Source organism: Lampris incognitus, chromosome 4 (genome assembly GCF_029633865.1).
Source record: "Lampris incognitus isolate fLamInc1 chromosome 4, fLamInc1.hap2, whole genome shotgun sequence".
In the NCBI taxonomy this organism is placed as follows: Eukaryota; Metazoa; Chordata; class Actinopteri; order Lampriformes; family Lampridae; genus Lampris; species Lampris incognitus.
The window spans coordinates 31,441,872-31,450,918 of NC_079214.1; positions in this window are offsets into that span (position 1 = coordinate 31,441,872).

Here is a 9,047-nt window from a genome sequence, read left to right on the forward strand (position 1 = left end):
GAAAGTCTGTATGTTACCTTGCCATCATAAATTATGTCCCAACAATGTATGGTAGTGGGGGCACAGGGTGTTGTGTATGTGTGTGTGTGTGTGATCCAGAAATAGGACACCCACCCAGCTCGACAGACAGCTAGCCAGGGAAACAAATAGCCCTCCTCTGTACCAGGACAGACCTGCTGCTTCACACATACGTACCTGCTACTACTACTGCTGCCCACATATTCACACACACACACACACACACACACACACACGCACACATACGACGCATGAACACACTCACATTTATGCGTTGCACACACACACACACACACACACACACACACAAACTGGAGAACGCAGCAGCATAGCAGTCTGTTCCGTTGCCTATCAACACGGGAATCGCCGGACTGAATCCCCGCGTTACCTCTGGCTTGGTTGGGCGTCCCTACAGACATAATTGGTTGTGACTGCGGGTGGGAAGCCAAATGTGGGTATGTGTCCTGGTCGCTGCACTAGCACCTCCTCTGGTCGGCCAGGGCACCTGTTCAGGGGGAGGGGGAACTGGGGGGAATAGCGTGATTCTCCCACATGCTACGTCCCCCTGGTGAAACTCCTCACTGTCAGGTGAAAAGAAGCGGCTGGCGACTCCACATGTATCGGAGGAGACGTGGTAGTCTGCAGCCCTCCCTGGATCGGCAGAGGGGGTGGAGCAGCGACTGGAACAGCTCAGAAGAGTAGGGTAGCTGGCCGGATACAATTAGGGAGAAAAGGGGGAAAAAAATCCCCCCCAACCCAAAAAAATCTGGCGAACGCAGGCCCGTAAGCACACAGATGGGTATATGGGTACATATACAGACATGCATGCACATATCCACTTGCACATCAATGCACAGAAGCACATCCACACACACAAGAAGAGCTACTGATTGACTTCCCACTCTCTCCCACAAGCAAATTTTTCATGATGAAAGCGGGAGAAAAAAAATCAAGAGTTTGTGAAGTGTGAAAAAGAAGGGAAAAGAGAAAAAAATGGAAAGGCTGAATTCCTCCTCTTTGGAAGATGAGTTGAGTTGAACAAAGAAAAAGAACAAAGCAAATTTACAGTTTGTTGTAAATTATTATCTATAGGTAAAGAGAGACTTAAACAGACAGGGAAAAGTAGGTACTATTGAGACAAAAAGTCACAAAGGATGGAGAGAGAGGTAAAAAAAGAGGCAGGGATGGGCGTCTGGGTAGTGTAGCGGTCTATTCCGTTGCATACTAACACGGGGATCACCAGTTCGAATCCCTGCGTTACCTCCAGCTTGGTCAGGCGTCTCTACAGACGGTATGTGTCCTGGTCGCTGCACTAGCGCCTCCTCTGGTCAGTCGGGGCACCTGTTCAGGGGGGAGGGAGAAATGGGGGGAATAAAGTGATCCTCCCATGCTCTACGGCCCCCTGGCGAAACTCCTCACGGTCAGGTGAAATAAGCGGCTGGCAACTCCACATGTATCGAAGGAGGCATGTGGTAGTCTGCAGCCCTCCCCAGATCGACAGAGGGGGTGGAGCAGTGATCGGGACAGCTCGGAGGACTGGGGTAATAGGCTGAATACAATTAGGGAGAAAAAGTGGGGAACAAAAAAAAAAAAGAGGCAGGGATGGCAAATCTATTGTTTCCAAGAAGAGAAAAAAGAAGTAGAAGAATACTAGAAACGTTGAGCCTACAGGAAGTCCAGTCATCAAAGTGTCAGGACGGGCGACACATGCCATTAAACCAGGATGTAGACTGGTAAGAGCCTGCAAGGTGACTTTTTGGAGATGCATGGCTCCTGTGTGATGCTCACGTTGTACTGAAGAATGTATATTGAGCTGGTAGGTCACAGACAGAGGTGGCTTCTGATCTTGCCCTAATGTGGAATTCACTACCGGATTATTGTAGCATCACTATCTAAGATTGACCGTGTTCCTACTCGGCTTGAGTGCTTAATAAAAAAAACTAAAATACAAAAATCATCCCATTACACATCATAAGTAGGCCAGCGTAATTAATTGGCCAGCTGAGAGAGGCTCTAACAGCGGGCCCCAAGTGACACACACACACACACACACACACACACACTCGTGCATATCTCGAGGGTGTCATATGCATATACACATACACAGAATTTACCTCGCTCTCTCTCTCTCTCGTACCTGCACACACACGCGTGCGCACGCACACACACACACACACACACACACGCGCGCACACACACACACACATGCACATACATACAGACAGGAAGCTTATACATAAATTTGGACAAACAAGCCGTCACTCCTGCATGCATAACAGCAAGAAAGAATACAAAGCAAGAAATAAAATCATCAAAGAAAAGCTTAAAACAATCGTTTGCAGGAAAATGCAATTCACAAATAGTTATTGCTATTGTTTCAGACGATTTAAGCTGTAGGGTCACTGGCAATGATTAAAAAACCCAAACATCTGAGACAAGGGTAACATAATAAATCACGTACCATGAGGATTGAGTGGTAGTTCATGGGAGCAGGAAATCTTTGACAATGCCCTCTACTTGGTGCCTTCCTCTTGCTCCTCCCCAGCCTGCTATGCCTCCCCTCACTTATTGTTAGTACAAAAGCAAAGGAAGTTGCACAGAGAGCAATAATGTGTCAGATGCTCACAATATGTAAGGTCAAGAGGCATTCAGGTACATGGAGATGCAGGACAGAAGTAACGATGTATTGACACACTGTAGAGCTGACCACAGGGGACCTGAGACAGCCCATTGTGTGTCTATACGTGTGCTTGTGTGTGCGAATTTGTGTGTCTGTCAAAGAAAGGATAAAAGACAAAGGGAGAGAGGAAGACAGACAATAAGAGACAGGCAGAGAGAGAGCATCTGTTTTATACACTCTCTCTGAGTGAGACCAAATGTGGAAGTTTTCTGTTCATTGTTTTTGTTGGCCTTTGCATCATGTGTATGTGTGTCACTGCGCACTTGTCATTAGATGACACTGAATTTACATGTGTGTATGCACACATCTGCTCATTTATGTGCCTGCATTTTATGTGTGTGCGTGTATATATATATATAAATATGGATGTGTGTGTGTGTGTGTGTGTGTGTGTGCGTATGTGTTAAGATAGCTGTAGGAAAAAAACTTTAATGCATTTCAGTACAAGCTTGTTTCTTGCTTCACGCACTTATCAGCTGCCAATGTGGTTAAACCGCATCAGCAGCTGATGAGTGTGTGATGCATTAAAGTGTTTTTCTTCATTTATCTTAATGTTCCGCTCCTCATTTGTTGAAAAATTTTATCTACACCATTGATGGTTTCCGTGGGAAAATGCATATACATATATATATATATAAAATCCTCCTAATGACATTCGTGCAAGAGTGAGAGATGAGTGAGAAAGCACAGGAGAGTGGCAGTACTAAAAGGAAGAGAAGGAAAGGTGACCCTGGCAGGAAGAATGAATGACCTCCGATACCCATCTTTAGATCGGAGGAGAAAAAGACACCTGATTGGGGTTTGAATAATTTAAAGGGACATTCCACACAGACTTGTAACCCCACCGTCTAACACTGGGCTAAAAATAAAGAAATGTTACCCTTGTCTTCAGGTGAATGGCTAATTCAAACCTGTATGTTGCTCTATTCTGTACGGTTATTAACCAAGTCTTTATCATTTCATTTCATTTTTCACACACGGAGAAGTTTTTATTTGGATTATAAAATATTAATTGGGGTTATCCATTTCTGTAATCAGAGTCGTGTGCCTTTGCTACATCTGACTGGCCTAGTGAATAACATAAAACTTAGTAATAGGTTCTGTTATTCCTTGAATTTAAAGCCCCTGTATGATTTTCAACCAAATTTAACTTAGAAAGGTATTTACTCAGTTGATTATAGGGATCCATGCTAGCATTTCAGGTGGTGACCTATATGAACGCTGAATGGAAGGATTAAATTCTTGAAGCTATGCCTTCTTTGAGGTGTGCTGGGCCGCTGGTGTACATGTCTGAGTTAAGGTGTGCCTCGTTTAACATGCCACCCCAATGAACGGCCAAAGACATGCAAGAACGATATGCTTAGCCAACAAAATCAGAATCACATTTATCAAATTATCACAACTTGCTAACTATTTTGAAATCTACTACTACTACTTTCAGCTGCTCCCGTTAGGGGTCGCCACAGCGGATCATCCGGTCCCATTTATGATCCGCATATTTGATTTGGCAAAGATTTTACACCGGATGCCCTTCCTGACGCAACCCTCCCCATTTGTCCGGGCTTGGGACCGGCACTAAGGATGCACTGGCTTGTGCGTCCTCAGTGGCTGGGTTTGCTAACTATTTTGAAATAAGATACTAAAAAAAAAAGAAGAAAAAAAACAAACAAGAAAATTAACATTCAAATTTTCAAAAATTCCAAAAATCAGGGGTAAAATAATAAGGATTTAAAGATCCTTTTGAGTGAAAATTGATAGACATTTAATGAATATTATATTTAAATGAAAAGGGTATTATTATTATTTGTCTGCTTTTTGTAATGGAGAGATCCTCTCCAGTCAATCCCAAAATGAAAATAGAACCCTGGGCCTCACAAATGCACAAGCCCCACTCACACCAAACACCCAAAGCAGATTTATTGGCTTAATTTGCCAACCTCTGCACACGTATGTGTGTGTGTGTGTGTGTGTGTGTGTGTGTGAGAGAGAGAGCAAGGGAGAGAGGAGGGGAGGGGCAAGGTCAGGTTTAACAGGGTCAAGTTCAGTCCGTCTCCCCAGTGCGTTCCATTATGTAGTCAGCTGACTAAATTAGCATGACAACCTAATTTTGTCTACCTCTTCACTGCATTTCAACTTCATAACACGTGTACAAATACATAAATATACATGCAAGCATGCTCGTGCGCACGCACGTGCACACACACACACTTTCATGAGCATTTATCAGCCCGCTATAGCAGAACATATTTTTTACCATAAAAATGTCACATTATTTTATGTCAACTTTTAAAGCTGAGTACATTTAAGTCATATGTATTTGACTATTTTAACCAAAAAAGTATTCGGGAAGTATTACTTTGGCTAGTGGACATGCACATGTCAGTAGCACCTCTACATTTAATTGAGAAGCCAATCTCAGATGAGTAACAGTTAAGTGCCCTCATACCCTCATCTGCCCTGCATCTATAAGGTTTACCATCAACATGTGTTTCTTCTGATTATTCATCTATTACTTTATTTTCTGACAAACAGTTGCCATATCATTGGACATCTGAAATTAATGTTACTTATTAAAACCAAGAAGTAAGTTAATCTTAAAGAGAAAGCAAAACTTTTATTTACATTTTTTGAGCTGAAAACATTGGTACAGGCCTAAGATGGTAGCAGTAATTGCCCTCATGACATATTCCAACAAAAAATGAGACTATGGCCGCTTTGAAGGATAAATTTTTTTTTCGTATGAAATGCTCAAACCCCCTGTGAAATTGTCTACCTGATATCAAGACATTGAAGACGCTGATACCTATGTGACATAGCCAAACACATGTGGGGTCCAGCGCATTAGACCAATAAAAATTGAGGCAAGCAGAAAGACGACACACCAGGATTATAAAACTAAACTCTGGGTAGACTTGTGAGAAGCTGGAGCGAAATGATCTTCTATGACATTAATACCTTCAGCTCCCCCACACCACCCTCACTGTCCTCTTTACGCTACACACCCTTTTCTCTTGCCTTTTTCAGAATGTGAGTAGATGGAGACAGGCTAAAACAAATGCTCACATACGTACTCTATAAGTTTAGAAACTTTGAAACCAAAGTCAAAGAATGTGACATTCACTTTAAAACATTCTGCAGACCTGTCCACCATATATAGAGTGAAGGAGGGGCAGATATATATAGGCACATATCAACAAAGATAAAGGATAGATAGATAGATAGATAGATAGATAGATAGATAGATAGATAGATAGATAGATAGATAGATAGATAGATAGACAGATAGATATTAAATGTTTCCCAGAGAAAATTATTTACAGAAAATCAATGGAACTTTAGCTTCAATGTATCAGAAAAATCTCTTTAAACAAAAATTAAATTAAACCCTTTTGACTCTCTTTAGGGGAAGTAAAGTTATTTGCAATTTGCTATCTTATGTAGGTGCTACACAAATGCTGAAATTGAAACAGTTCTTTGTTTTTTAAAGAGTAACTAACCAAACCCTAAAAAATGTTAGTGAGGTTGCTGACATCTACACGTTAAAAACTTATTAGCATAGCAGAATAAACACAGCTGCAGCTAATAATATTAATGATCTGTCTGTTGGATGTAGGTTTGCCAAAGAACCAGCATTGACAATATTGCTGGCTCTGTCTGTCTGTCTCTCAATGCTGATTGGTGCGCTGGCACACCTACGTCTATCAAACAGACCCATTATTAATGTTATTAGCTGCAGTTGCATTTATCCTGCTATGCTTACATCACAGAGGACAAAGACCAGACGGGCGTGTTTTTAACCTTTACATGGTTTTTAACTTTTAGATGTCAGCAAACCAACTATGATGGTCTAGTATTGTTTTACCCTTTAAGCAACAATGAAAAAGGTATGACATCGCCAGAGGTAGCATGGGTATCATTCATCTAATCCAATAAATACTTTCTGTCTTTGTTGGCTGCTGCTGAAGTTCATAGCCCAGAGAAAAAGAGAGAGAGGGAGAGTGAGAAGGACTGAGATGTCCTCTCAATTGATCAGAAATTCAATTCAAAGTCCATAGATAGAAATGAATGAGCTGCACTCGGCTTGCACTGGCACACACACGTGGACTAATGCACTTGCATGCACTCGCATCCATAATACCTGCAAGCCTTTACACAAGTACATATGTACATGAGAACAAGTACAAAGTCATACACATGTACATATATGTACACACACACACACACACACACACACACACACACACACACACACACACACACACACACACACACACACACACGACAGAGAGAGACAGAAAGAGAGAGAGAGAGAGAGAGTGCAACCAATAACTCACCTGATGAGTTGGCTGAAAACAGAAGCACAGAAACAGAAGCACGATCAAATAGAAGATCATGACGTTCAAATAACTTGCCAAATACTGTAATACACATATCAAACTCAACACATATACAGGGAGACACATTGCACTCCTGAGTATTAATTGATTATTTGTGAAATGAAATTAAAGTCTGACTACATCAAGCTCTAATATATACTATATATACACTCACCGGCCACTTTATTAGGCACACCTGTCCAACTGCTCGTTAACGCAAATTTCTAATCAGCCAATCACATGGCAGCAACTCAATGCATTTAGGCATGTAGACATGGTCAAGACGATCTGCTGCAGTTCAAACCGAGCATCAGAATGGGGAAGAAAGGTGATTTAAGTGACTTTGAACGTGGCATGGTTGTTGGTGCCAGATGGGCTGGTCTGAGTATTTCAGAAACTGCTGATCTACTGGGATTTTCACGCACAACCATCTCTAGGGTTTACAGAGAATGGTCTGAAAAAGAGAAAATATCCAGTGAGCGGCAGTTCTGTGGGCGAAAATGCCTTGTTGATGCCAGAGGTCAGAGGAGAATGGCCAGACTGGTTCGAGCTGATAGAAAGGCAACAGTAACTCAAATAACCACTCATTACAACCGATGTATGCAGAAGAGCATCTCTGAACGCACAACACGTCGAACCTTGAGGCAGATGGGCTACAGCAGCAGAAGACCACACCGGGTGCCACTCCTGTCAGCTAAGAACAGGAAACTGAGGCTACAATTCGCACAGGCTCACCAAAATTGGACAATAGAAGATTGGAAAAACGTTGCCTGGTCTGATGAGTCTCGATTTCTGCTGCGACATTCGGATGGTAGGGTCAGAATTTGACGTCAACAACATGAAAGCAAAGCAATCCAATAGAGTACCTTTGGGATGTGGTGGACCGGGAGATTCGCATCATGGATGTGCAGCCGACAAATCTGCAGCAACTGCGTGATGCTATCATGTCAATATGGACCAAACTCTCTGAGGAATGTTTCCAGTACCTTGTTGAATCTATGCCACGAAGGATTAAGGCAGTTCTGAAGGCAAAAGGGGGTCCAACCCGGTACTAGCAAGGTGTGCCTAATAAAGTGGCCAGTGAGTGTATATATATATATATATATATATATATAGCACTTTTTTTGGAAAGCGTCAATGGTGTTGATAAAAGTGCTCAACAAATGAAGAGCGGAATATCAATATAGATGTAGAAATTTTTTTTTAATACATAGCAGTACACGCTTGTTTCGTGTGCCGCACACTCATCAGCTGCTAATGTGCATTATTAGCACATTAGCAGCATCATTAGCAGTTGATGCGTGCACGACGCACAAAACAAGCTTGTACTGCTATGTATTAAATGTTTTTTCCTACAAATATGTGTGTGTATATATATATTCTTTCATTTATGTTCTTTCTCGTGTAGCTTTATTGACAGCTGATGATTGCTCATGGCATGAAACAGGCTTGTACTGTCTCATAAAGAATTTACTTGACTGACTGGATTAATTTGCTCCTCATCTGTTGAGCACTTTCCCTACTGTTGAGTGTTTCTTTTAACAAAGTTATATATATATATATATATGTGTGTGTGTGTGTGTGTGTGTGTGTGTGTGTGTGTGTGTGTGTGTGTGTGTGTGTGTGTATGTGTGTGTGTGTGTGTGTGTGTCGGCTCTGTGTGATGGCCTGGTGGCCTGTCCAGGGTTTCTCCCCACCTGCCACCCAATGACTGCTGGGATAGGCTCCAGCATCCCCACGACCCTGAGAGCAGGATAAGCGGTTCGGATAATGAATGGATGGATGGATATTATATAGATCAGTTATAACAGGAATGGCGAGAGAGGTAAAGACATGGATAGAAAGTTAGACAAAATCAGACAAAGACAGAGAGAGAAGAAACATATGCTGATACAAAAAGACAGACACATTTGGTAACAGATAAAAAACACAGAGAGAGAGAGCGAGAGCGAGAGAGAGAGAGAGAGAGTGAG